This window comes from Artibeus jamaicensis, unplaced genomic scaffold (assembly GCF_021234435.1).
Source record: "Artibeus jamaicensis isolate MK-2021 breed Jamaican fruit bat unplaced genomic scaffold, CSHL_Jam_final contig_233, whole genome shotgun sequence".
Classification (NCBI taxonomy): domain Eukaryota; kingdom Metazoa; phylum Chordata; class Mammalia; order Chiroptera; family Phyllostomidae; genus Artibeus; species Artibeus jamaicensis.
In genome coordinates, this window is record NW_026521486.1 from 16606000 (window position 1) to 16619596 (window position 13597).

At 36.6% G+C, this 13597-nt stretch overlaps 1 protein-coding gene across 4 annotated transcripts in view; it reads left to right on the forward strand.

Annotated features, from left to right (window-relative positions):
* Positions 1-13597, forward strand: part of ANKS1B (ankyrin repeat and sterile alpha motif domain containing 1B) — an 830526-nt gene that overhangs the window by 58211 nt on the left and 758718 nt on the right. The window lies entirely within an intron of this gene.

Genomic DNA, 13597 nt, shown 5'->3' on the forward strand with positions numbered 1-13597 from the left:
ACACTGTCTTGATTAGTGTAGCTTTATAGTAGGTCTTGAAGTCAGATAGTATCAGTCCTCCAACTTTTTTCTCATTTGGTACTGTGTTGGCTACTCTGCATCTTTTGCCTCTTCATTAAACTTTAGGATTGGCTTAATGACATCTACAAAATTGCCTGTCGGGATTTTGATTTTGATTGTGTTAAATCTGTAGATCAAGTTAGGAAGAGCTGACATCTTGACAACATTGAATCTTTCTATCCATGAACATAATGTCTAATTACTTAGCTCTAATTTGATTCCATTCACCAGAGTTTTGTTGTTTTTTTCATATAGCTCTTGCACATGTTTTCTTAGATTTATACCTAAGTATCTCATTTGGGCAGTACTATCATAAATGGCATTGTGTGTTTAATTTCAAGTTCTATTTGTTTATCATTGGTATACAGGAAAACAATTTACTTTTGTATATCAATCTTGTATCCTGCAATCTTGGTATAATAATTTAGTGGTAACAGGATATTTTCTAGTTGGTTGTTCTGTATTTTCTTTGTAGATTATTATGTCATCTGCAAACAAAATTAGTTTTTTAAACATATATAGTCATCTTTATTATAATTCATAAATACAATAGAAATGGACATATTTAATAAAATACATTTAGGTCCTTATGGGCTTCTGCTTTTAAAAAATGATTTTATTTATCTATCTATAGAGAGAAGGGAAGAAAGAGAGAAAGAGAGGGAGAAAATCTTTCATGTGTGATGGATATATTGATTGGTTGCCTTTCTCATGCCCCAAATGGGAACCTGTCCCACAGCCCAGGCATGTGCCCTGAGTGGGAATTGAACCTGCAGCCTTTCGGTTTGCAGGCTGGCACTCAGTCCAGTGAACCACACCAGCCAGGGCAGGCTTCTGGTTTCTGTTCATTCAGTTATGAAATTAGAATCCCCAATTTACTTGAAAATGGTGAAAAATGCCAAGTAACATCTTAGTTTTATTATGGCAATTTTTTGCCTCATAGGCATTCTGAAAGGGTCTTTGGGCTTCCTAGGTTCAAGGACCATGCTGTCTTAATAGATCTGCCTGTACTTAGTGCTCTCTACAATTCCTTATAAATTTCAGTGGGCTACCTGGCCAATGAAGCATTTTGTTTCTCAGCTGGTTCTTAATTCGGTTCTTGGTCTGTGCCTGTGAATTTGTATTTTCATCTTGCTATTCCCCTTTGATTTACTCTAATGGCAGTTACTTATCTTCTAAAAATAGTACTATTATTGACTTTACCAATTCCTTGTCAAATAAAGGTCTCAAAAGCATTGATGGTTTCCAAAAAGTTAGGTGAGGCTCCTCTTTTCTCCTAAAAGAAAACAAACAAAAAAAGGATTTGACTCATAGTTATCATCATATTAAAATTTCAGATTTCAGTATATCAGATGTTTTCTGCTTGGTTTGTCCCTTTAGTCATTGTCCATAAGACTCTGAGAAATTGCAGAATTATGCAGGTGCTACAAAGACAGTTTTATTTCTTCCTTCCCAATAAGCACCATTTACTTACTTTTCTTATCTTATTGCATCAGCCAGGACTCCTAGTACACTGTAGGAAAGGAGTGGTAAGAAGGGGCATCCTTGACTTGTATGTGATCTTAGTGGCAAAGCTTTGAGTTACTCACTATCAAGTATGATGTTACCTGTAGGTTTTTTGTAGACTTTTTCCATGAAGTTGAGAATGATTTCATCTGTTTCTAGTTTACAGAGCATGTTCATCATGGTGTTGGATTTTGTCACATGCTTTTTCTGTATCTGTTGATCATGTGATTTTTCTTTTTAGCCTGTTGATAATGATAGATTACATCAATTGTACCTGATCTGAATAAGACTATATGTTAAAGAAACTGAATCATGTTTTAAAGCAGGAGAACAAGTATTATAAAATATACTACATCTTTTTAAGATGTGTGATTTTATTGAGGAACATAAATTGTTTTGTATTAAATGACTTTTGAGAGCCCGCATCAGATTTTATGAGTCTTTTGCCAAGTTTTGAAATTTTTTCATGTACTGTGGATGGAACTTGAGCTATGAGTGAAGGGGTGTAAATAAGACTTGCTGTATCTAAATTGTAGATATGAAGATTTGAAATCTTTTGTACTTTGATTATTTTTATTCCTTATATACTTTTAAAAATATTGCTATCCTGCCTACAATTTAAAAAAATGTACTTTGGAACTTAAAAAAAAAAGAAATTCAATCAATAACTAATAACTTTCCAAAACAGAAAGCACCTGGTTCACATAGGTTCACTGGTAAATTCTACCAAACATTTAAGGAAGAGATTATACCAATTTTCTACCATCTATTTCATAATAAAAGTAAAGAAAATCCTTCCCAGTTCATTTTATGAGGCCAGCATTATGCTGTTACATAGTCTGCATTTAAATAAATGATATCTGTACTGAGAATCAGAATTGATAGGACATACACACAGGGAGAGGGTGAGAGATTTTTTTTAAGGAATTGGCTCATGCAACTGTGGGGGCTGGCAAGTAACTTGTAGGGTGGGTAGGCATATGGGAAATTAGGTAAGTGTTGATGTCTGAAATTTGAAATGTATGGAGCACACCAGGTAGGCTGGGGATTCAGGCAGGGTTTCTATGGCACAGTCCAGAGGCTGACTTTCTTCTTCCAGAAACCTCAAATTTTCCTCTTAAGGCCTTCACTTCTATTGGATGAGCACCACCCACATTTTCGAGGGTTAACTGCTTTATTAGTGTCTACTGACTTAAATGTTAATAACATTTAAAAATATTATCCCTGGGACATGTAGACTCAGCACATTAGAATCATCTGGGAAGATTTTAAAACTATGAGATTGGGCTTTATCATGAGCCAGCCAACACACAAGTGATTTTTATTGGATTGAGCTGAGAACCTCTGGGCTAGATACAACCTGGTCCTTTGCTGCTCATGCATCACCTGGAAGCCTGGCATAATGCATTCTCAGTCCCCCCAGAGTAAGATTCTGGAAGAGTTAATGACGTGCCATACTTCCATTCTGATATTTGGGTTCCAGTTTTAATGTTTGGTAAGATACTAAAATATAAAATGTTTGGTAAGATACTACGGTGAACTTTGGTTCATTGTAGACTATTAGTGATTTTATCAGTAAGTTTCTTTCTTTTAACATGTCATGGCAGTATAAAGAATTGAGCACAAATTTATATTGTTTTGGATTATTTCTTTTTAAAAAAGATTTTATTTATTTATCTCTTAGAGAGGGGATGGGAGGGAAAAAGAGAGGGAGAGAAACATTGATGTGTGGTTGCCTTTCGTACGCCCTCCCTCCTGGGAACCTGGCTTGCAACCCAGGCATGTGCCCTGACTGGAAACTGAACCAGCCCACCTTTGGTTCACAGGCCCGTGCTCAGTCCACTGAGCTACACCAGCCAGGGCTGTGTTGGATTTTTTCTGAAATGAAATATTGTTAGTGTTTTGGTCAGTACTTTGCCTTTACTTATGGACTTTTTCAGCAAGCAGAGTCATCATATGGATTTGGGGGAAATGAGTGTTTAACTATTCTTAGACCTTCCTTAATTGATAGAAATTGTATTTAGAATTTATACTGTTAGAAAAATAAATGTTGGTTGATTTTGGATCCTAGATCAGAAGGTCTTTCTTGAAATAAGAAAGTCAGTGAGACATATACAGGAAAGACTAATTTTTCTAAAGCTTACTTCTTCTTTTAAAAAAATTTTAATTGTATTTTTCCATTATGATTTAACCCCCTTAAACTCCATTCCCCCCTTGCAATCACCACAGTGTTGTCCATGTCCATGAATCCATTTTTTTATGGTAGAAATATTTTTAAATTTTTATTTATTATTTTTTTCTACTTTTCATTAACAAATATTTTGCCTCTTTAAAAAATTTATTTAATTATTGTTCAAGTACAGTTTTCTGTTTTTTGCTCCCATTCCAGCCTAGCCCCCAGCCTTCCCCACCTCCCTCCCATTTCCACCCCCCCTAGTTATTGTCCATGTGTCCTTTATACTTGTCCCTGTAGACCCTTCCCCTTTTCCCCTGAAATTCCCTCCCCTCTCCCCTCTGGTCACTGCCAACCTGTTCTCTATTTTAGTGTCTTTGGTTATATTTTGTTTGCTTGTTTGTTTTGTGGTTTAGGTTATGAATCCTTTTTTTATTGTTTGATCCCTCTACCCCTAGCCCCCACCCCCATAGCTGTCATCCTGTTCTCTATCTGTGAATGTCTCTATTGTGCCTGTTAGTTCAGTTTTTCCATCAGATTCCGCATTTGAGTGAAATAATATGGTATTTATCTTTCTATGACTGGCTTATTTCACTTAGCATAATATTCTCCATGTTCATTCATGCTGTTGCAAAAGGTAAATTTTTCTTTTCTTCTTTTTTTTTACTGAATAGTATTCCATTTTGTAATTGTCCCATAGTAGTTTTACTCATTTATCTACTGATGGGCACTTGGGCTGCTTCCATATCTTGATGATTGTAAATAATGCAGCAACGAATGTAAGGTTGCTTATGTTCTTTTGACTTAGTTCCTTTGGATAAAGTCCCAGAAGTGGAATCACTCAGTCATAAGGCAGTTCCATTTTTAATTTTTTTGAGCTATCTCCACATTGCTTTCCACAGTGGCTGCACCCGTCTGCATTCCCTCCAACAGTGCAGAGGGGCTCCCCTTTCTCCACAGCCTTGCCAGCACTCGTTTGTTAATTTATTGATGATAGACATTCTGACTGGTGTAAAGTGGTATCATTGTGATTTTAATTTGCGTTTCTCTGATGATTACTGACATTGAGCATCTTTTCACATGTCTATTGGCCATCTGAATGTCCTTTTGGAGAAATGTCTATTCAGGTGCTTTGCCCATTTTTTAAAATTGGGTATTTTGGGTATTTTTGGTGTTGAGTTTTATAAATTCTTTATAAATTTTGGATATTAACCCCTTATCATATGTATTGGTAAATATGTTCTTCCATTCAGTGGGTTGTCTTTTTATTTTGTTGATGGTTTCCTTTGCTGTGCAAGATCTTTTTAGTTTGATGTGGTCCCAGTTGTTTATTTTTTCTTAGAGACTTGAATAGACCTGGAAATGTAGTGCTGGGTCCTCACTGATAAGGGTCAGGCTGCCCTAGGTCAGATCCCATACTTCGGCATTTGCTTGCTTGAGAATCTTGAACAAATAAATTACTTTTCTGATATTCAGTTGTCGTACTTTAAAGTAGGATCTTACAACCTACTTCACATGATTTTTCATAGGGATGAAAATAATAACCTATTCAAAGTGCTTGGTACAGAGTAAGTGCTTAGCAGTGCTTCCTTAGAGTGAGTGCGACGATGTGGCTGGCGAGAATAATCGTTTGTGGTGACAAAAACCAGCATTGTGTGCTTAGTGTGCTGATTCTTGCATATAATTATAAAGCAAATTTACTTTTTAATAAGTAAATACATTTTGGTTTACCATTAGTCTCTTGTGCCTTTTGCCAAGAGGAACCATTTCCAAGTGCTGGAACTTTGGAGCTAAGAAACCAAATCCTGTACACCTGCCGAAATCACTGAGATATTGTATCCAAAAAAAAGGTGCAATTAAAAAAGAACTACTTGCTCAGCAAAGTGGGAGTAGAGGGAATATACCTAAATATAATAAAGCTATATATGGCAAACCCACTGCCACCATTATTCTACATTAAGGCCATAGTAATCCAAACAGTGTAGATAGAGAGCAGGATGACAGCTAAGGGCAGTGGGAAACTAGGGGGTGGAGGGATTGAGCAAAAAGGAAAAAGCGCTTATAGACATGGACAACAGTGTGGTGATTGTGGGGGGGAGGCTGGGTATAAGGGGATGAAATGGTAATAGGAAAAATACAATTAAGAATATAATTAAACAAAATAAAAATAAAAACAACTAGTTGTTCTCGCCTATTACATAACTACAGTTCTGGCCTGGACTTCAAGCCTGTTCCATGATATATTGCAGTGAAGAAACATCTACCTCCCTTGCCTTACAATCCCAAATTATTTTAGTGAGGTCCATACACTCCCCTGCAGAAAGTGGTCAGGGACTCTGATGCAGTGAATTACATTTGTGTTAGTGAAAAAGTCTTTTGTGAGAACTGATAGTCTGTATTTGTAGTTGGCAGACATTTTTTTCTTTTTCTGGCCTACGTGTTTCTATGCAGTGGAGGAAAGATACTTAAAAGCATATTTCTGGTGGTGATTGTTACATAAAAGAAAATTTAGGGTCAGTGCTCCTTCCCATTCCCTCTCGTCATTTTCCGTTGTGTCTACCAGTTTTAGGGAAAGATATAACACACTTTGAGGAGGAACCTTTTTTCATTTGAGCTATTACCTAGGGCAAGACATTTATCTTTAAAAAAGAAAAACTAACAAAAAGCCACTTTTGTGTGCCTTCCCTTGTGAAATGGTGTCAGATCATTTTGGTTTCAAGGAACAGAGAGCTTTAACCCATCCATCTTAAGACAGAAAAAAAGAGAAATTATAGAGAGAAATATGTACTGAAAGTAGAAGGGTCTCTTAAAGCTCCAGGAATTCATCCCTGTCTTAATGACTCTAGAATCACATAGCATGTAATAAATAGACAATCTGTATCTTTTGGAATGAACGAATGGCTTTACTCTTGTTCTGCCTCTTTCTCCATGTCTGCTTCATGATCCTCTTGTTACTAACTGGTCTGTGTCTATTGCTAGGATGAATTTCATATAGAGAAAATATTACTGATTTAGCAAATTATCATTGATCCACTATTTGGGTCCATTGTATCATACTACGCATTTGCTAGACTTTAGAGGGTCATACTTGAGTTAAATGTCCATCTTGGACTAATTAGTGATCACCAGACAGTATCAGCTTTTCTGGTCATGGGGTCTGTGTTAACCCCAATCAAGACACTGGGGAGGATAAGCATTGGGACTGACGTGTCCACCACAGATGTTTAACTCCAGCTTAAATTAATAGGGAAATGGGCTGGGAAAGAGGAGGAAAAAAAATGAACATAGAGTGGCTGTTAATTGGAGGACACATTATTAGACCTTTATGTATCATTTAAACTCTTAATAGTACTGTATTACCAATTTAGTATTTGAAGATTAAATGCAAGAAAATTCATTTCAGGGATGTTAACTAATCTTCTGCAAAGTCACTCTGTAAGTACGTGGTGAAGTCTGAGATACAAATTTAAGCCTCTTGCCTCCAAATATCTCATACTGTTCAGCCACACTGCTCTAGGAGTGCTGTGTCCAATGCCAGCGAAAACATGATGCAAACAGCATAATATAAACTTTTCAAGTAATTACATTAAAAATAAAAAGAAACAGGTGAAATTAGTTTTAGTACAGTTTATTTAATCTAACATATGTAAAATACTTGTATTGAATTTATTGGGTTGGCATTGGTTAATAAAATTATATAGGATTTAGGGGTACAATTCTATAATACCTCATCTGTATATGGTGTGATGTGTTCACCACCCAAGTCAAGTCTCCTTCTATCACTGTTTATCCCCCCCTTACCCTAACCTACTTCCCCCACACACCTTTCCCTATGGTAATTGCCATAAAATATCTCAACATGTAATCAGTATAAACAATTGCTAATGATGTGTTATACATTCTTTACATCAGACCAAAATTCAATATCTGGTATATATTGGGTTGGTCAAAAAGTTTGTTTGTTTGTTTTCTGTAAGGTGTCTCTAGTAGCATTTAGTTGTCTTTAACTTCATTCAGAACATTTTTATTAGATTGTATTGTGACAGCTGTCATATCAGCATGCATTAAAAATTATCAAAATTGGTAAATTTTTGCGTAGTCATTTTAATATTGAAGATGGAATAAAATATATAATATTTTTGGCATATTATGCTTTATTACTTCAAGAAATATAAAAATACACCTGAAAGGCAAAAAAAAAAAAAGATTTGTGCAATGTATGGAGAAGGTGCTGTGACTGACAGAACATGTCAAAAGTGATTTGTGAAGTTTGGTACGGGAAATTTCTCACTGGACGATGCTCCACAGTCAGGTAGACTAGTTGAAGTTGATAGCAATCAAATAAAGACATTAATGGAAAATAATCATTGTTATATATACCACACAGGAGATAGCTGACATACTCAAAATATCCAAATCAATAAAGTTATTGGTGAAAATGAAAACTGTGTCTTTCATTGCACGGGAAAAAAACATATGGACTTTTTGGCCAACCCGATATGTTATGCCTACGGTATAGTCCCACTCTGGGTGCTCAGTAGCCACATGTGGCTAGTGGCTACCATATTGGACAGCATGGCAGTAGTTGAGCCATTTGTTGAGCCATTTGCTCATGTTGTGGTTTGCATTAAGCCTTTCAGGGTATCAGTTACTGAGTTACTAAATGGGGGATATTAATACCTTACACGCCTGGATTTTAAAGGTGCTACACTAGATAATTTATATAAGGCCAAGTATAAAGATGTAAAATGGCTTCTGGGGATTTATTTTGAGGAGTATAAAAAACTGAGATCCAGCTAATTATTAATACTGCAAAGCCACTCTAGAATGGCTATGTATACTCTATATACACTCTATAGTGTCTATAAGGTAATCTATAAGTAAAGATTTGAGTTTCTTGAATATCACATTTTTAACATTTTTGACAGCTTCTATAATAAACAGGTTTGGTTCCCAAGTGCTTTTTTTTCATGTATATTTGGATGTGTGTGCAACAATGATCTGCAAATTAGTGTGTGTGCCTCATGATGTATGCCTGGCAGTTATCTGATATATATAATATACATTTACAAGGTCTGTCCAGAGTATCCAGCTTTGCACTATGAAAAAGAGAGACATTTATTGAAGAAGATAGAAGATACAAAAAAAATTGTACATAGGACAATGATGCCTCAGTCCCCTTCAAAGTAGGCACCTTGGGACCTCATACAGTTCTCCAAATTGCCATCAGCTGCCTTGTTGTATTTTCCTGAATCTCATCAAAGGGTCTGAAATCTCTTCCCTTTCAGAAGTGATTTCACTTTTGGAAAAGCCAGATTTGCAGGGTGCCGAATCTGGGCTGTTGCGGAGCTGAGTCATCTGAGCAATTTGATGTTTCATCAAAAAACTCTGCCTGAGACATAATGCATGAGCGGGTGCGTTGTCATGATGAAGCTGCAAATCAACAGTTGCCCATATCTGCGGCCTTTTGAATCATCTGAATAGTTTCCGTGGAGGAATGTTCAAGCTTACTGCAAAATCTGATACAGATTCTACTTTACTTGCTCAGTCATTTTGAATGCAAATGCTACACGGTGCACATGTCTACTCAGCCGTCATCTACTGCTCCCACTGACTAGTACAGTGGGATCATCATAGTTCACTTATGCACATTCCAGTCCACTCTCCTTGGCCGCCAGGTTACATTGACGTAGCACAAACCATTCTTGTTACATTAACAATGACTGGATTTTTTCTGGACGGACCTCAGTGTCCAAGTAATTTGTTAATTTAACTTAGGCATATATAGTAGGTCAGTCACATTGTCATTTTTGTCAGTTTCAGTTAATGCTAATAATTACAAATAAGGAAAAGTTAGTAAAAATATTAGCCTAGGTATAATCATATATTTCTTCTGGTGAAAATTCACTAGGAGCTTTGTTGATGGTATATATGTTATATACCATATGTATATGTATGTAGAGGGAGAAAGAGAAAAACTAAGATATGTTTGCAGGTAAATATATACATATATAATGAGAAAGATAAAAATATTAAGAAGGATTAAGAAGAAAACAGAAAATGCTCTTTGTATTGATCTTTGCACATTGGTCTTAAAGTATTTATGGAACACAAACCAGTGTTCTAGGCACTCTGGTTGCATGGATTCTGATAAAAGCAATTCAAACAGTCCTCTTTCTTATGGAGTTAACCATTTTGTGAAAGAGACATTGATAACAATTATTTAAATATAGATGTGAGGTATTATGAAATAAAAGTACACTCTGCTAGTATGAGGAATAATATTTAAATTGAGACCTAAAGGATCAATAGGAATTAGCCATGCAAAGTAGGAAAGAGAGGAAGGGAAGAGACATTCAGAAAGAAGGCATAGGAAATGCAGGATCTCAGAACCTTCAAAGAACTGCACATAACAAAGACCAGTGAGATGTGAATAATAATTTTTCATTTTAAAAATTAGAGAACTGAAGCTCTTTGATATTGAGTCACAGTCTTAAGATCACATATTAAATAATGGAGGCATAGAGGAACCTAAGTTGCCCCTATCTTTGTTTTTTTTTTAAATAGAAAAAAATTAACATACAATAAAATGTACCATTTTTGGTGTACAGCTGTATGAGTTTGGACAAATGCATATCATGTAACCACTACAGTCAAAATATGGAAGAGTTTCATCACCTCTCAAAATACCTTCATTCTGCTTTTTTTGTTGGCCAGCCCTTCTCCCCAGCCCTAACCCCGGCAACTAGTGATCTTTCTTTCTCCCTGTATTTTTGCTTTTGTTAGAATGTCATGTAATGGAATCATACAGTATATGATGTTTTGTGTTTGGCATCTTTGACTTAACATAACCATTGTAATTCATTCTTATTGGATCAATAGTTCACTCATTTTCATTGGCAAATGGTATTCTTTTGTACCAATGTTACAGGGTTTATTTATTCACCTGTTTAAGGACATTTGCTTTTTTTTTTGTATGTTTTGATATTTATGAATAAAGCCACTATAAATATTTCTATACAGACTTATGTGAAAATATTTATTTCTCTTGGTTAAATACCTAAAAGTGGAATTACTGGGTCATACGTGAGTATATGTTTATCATAAGGTATGTTTCACATTATTAGACACTTCCAAACTGGTTTTCTTTTTTTTAATATATTTTATTGATTATGCCATTACAGTTCTATTCCCCCCTTCATTCCCCTCCACCCTGCACACCCCCTCCCCCACCATTCCCCCCCCTTTAGTTTATGACCATGTGTTTCAAGTTCTTTAGATTCTATATCTCCCCTACTATTCTTGCCCTCCCCCTATCTATTTTCTACCTACCATCTATGCTACTTATCCTCTGTACCTTCTTCCCCCTTCTCCTACTCCCACTCCCCTGTTGCTAACCCTCCATGAGATCTTCATTTCTATGGTTCTGCTCCTGATCTAACTATCCTCTTAGTTTACTTTTGTTTTAGGTGTGGTTGTTAATAACTGAGTTTGCTGTCCTTTCACTGTTCATCTTTTTTATCTTCTTTTTCTTAGGTAAGTCCCTTTAACATTTCATATAGTAAGGGCTTGGTGATGATGAACTCCTTGAATTTTTTTTTTTTTTAATTTATTTTTTAATTTTATTTAGTTATTTTTCAAGTACAGTTTTTTGTCTATTTTTCCCATCCCAGCCTCCCCTGCCCCTTGCTCCCCACCTCCCTCCCATTTCCTCCCGAACTCCTTGAATTTGATCTTATCTGAGAAGCACTTTATCTGGCCTTCCATTCTAAATGAAAGCTTTGCTGGGTAGAGCAATCTTGGTTGTAGGTCTTTGGATTTCATGAGTTGGAATACTTCTTTCCAGCCCCTTCTTGCATGTAAGGTGTCTTTTGAGAAATCCTCTGACAGTCTGATGGGAAGTCCTTTGTAGGTGACTGTCCCCCTATCTCTTGCTGCTTCTAGGATTCTCTCCTTCATTTTAATCTTGGCTAATGTAATGATGATGTGCCTTGGTGTGTTCCTTCTTGGGTCCAACTTCTTTGGGACTCTCTGAGCTTCTTGGACTTCCTGGAAGTCTATTTCCTTTGCCAGATTGGGGAAGTTCTCTTTTATTATTTGTTCAGATAAGTTTTCCACTCGTGGCTGTTCCTCTTCCCCTTCTGGTACCCCTATAATTCAGATGTTGGAACATTTAAAGATGTCCTGGAGGTTCTTAAGCCTCTCCTCATTTTTTTGAATTCTTGTTTCTACATTCTTTTTTGTTTGGTCATTTTTTTCCTTTTTTTTTAAATTTGATTTGATTTGAGTCCCAGTTTCCTTTCCATTACTATTGGTTTCCTGTGCATTTCCATTCATTTTGATTAGTTTAGCCTTCATATGTTCCTCTAATTTGTGACTAAAATCAACCAGTTCTGTGAGCATCCTGATCACCAGTGTTTTGAACTGTGCATCTGAAAGTTTGGCTATTTCTTGGTTACTTAGATTTACTGGCTCTGGGGCTCTGAGTTGTTTTTGAGCCATGTTTTGATCTGTTTGTGCCTGTTAGGTATGAGGAGCGGAGCCGTAGTTGTTCACCAGGGCGGGGCCACCCAGGTCCCTGGTTTGTGACGCTGTAGGTGGGGGCGGGGTCAGAGAGGGACAATGGCGGTCCCCTCTGCTGTTTCCTGCCATTGGGGCCTGCATGGTCTGTCTCACCGCTTCTTCCTTCACCGGTTTATCTGCACACAAATGTGTGACCGTGGTCAGCCTTCAGTGAGTCCACCGCCTTGCGCCCTCAGTGGGTCTGCCCGCTTCCCCACACCTGGGATCCACCTATGGCTGCAGGCGCACCTGGGTCGCGCGCCTGGGTCGGTCTGGTGGATCTTTCCTGCCTGACCTGCTCTGCTGCTGGCTCTGCCCCTCTTACCAGTTTGGCTGAAGGGTTCATTGTTGTCAGACTTCCGTGAAGTTCAATTTTCCGTGGTTTTGGCTGTGTTTTTGTTGCTAAAACTTTGTTGTTTTTAAATTTGGTTGTGGGAGGAGGCACAGTGCTTCCACCTATGCCTCCATCTTGGCAGAAGTCCCCCAAACTGGTTTTCAAAGTGTCTGTACTAGTTTGCATTCCCACCAGCCGTGTCTGAGTGTTTTCAGTTGCTCTGTATCCTTGTTAGCACTTTGAAATATTAGGTTTGTTTTTCTCATTCTAATAGGTGTGTAATGGCTTCTCAATGTGAATTTATTTTCATTTGCATTTTTTTCAGTGACTAATAATGTTGAGCATCTTTTCATGTGCTTATTTACCATCTGTGTATCATCTTTTGTGAAGTTATCTCTTCAAATCTTTGTCCATTTTTAAAGTGAATTTTTCATTTTTTAAATTAAGTTATGGAAGTTTTAAAAATTCTGAATACAAGTCTTTTCTCTGATATAGGATATACAGATTTTTTTCTTCTCAGTCCATGGCTTATCCTTTCACTGTCTTAATAGTGTCTTGGCAGAGCAAAAGTTTCTCATTTTGATTAAGTTTGGTTTATTAAAAATATTTATGGATCATGTTTTTGATGTCTTATCTCTACCTAAAGCAATGTTATAAAGATTGTTTCCAATGTTTTCTCTAAAAACTGTATAACAGTTTTATGTTTTACATTCAGGTCTATGATGTACTTTTAGTTACCTTTTTGTATAAGGAATGAACCATGGTTTGAGGTTCTTTTGTTTGTTTTTTGCTTAGAGATGTTTATTTTTTGTCCCAGCATCTCTTATGAAAAAGACTGTCATCTCTCCATTGATTTGCCTTTGCACCTTTGTCAAAAGTCAGTTGATCATACTGATGTGAGTCTTTTTGTGGACTCTATTTAAACGTTGAAAACTCCATCAGACAATACTATATTTTTTTTA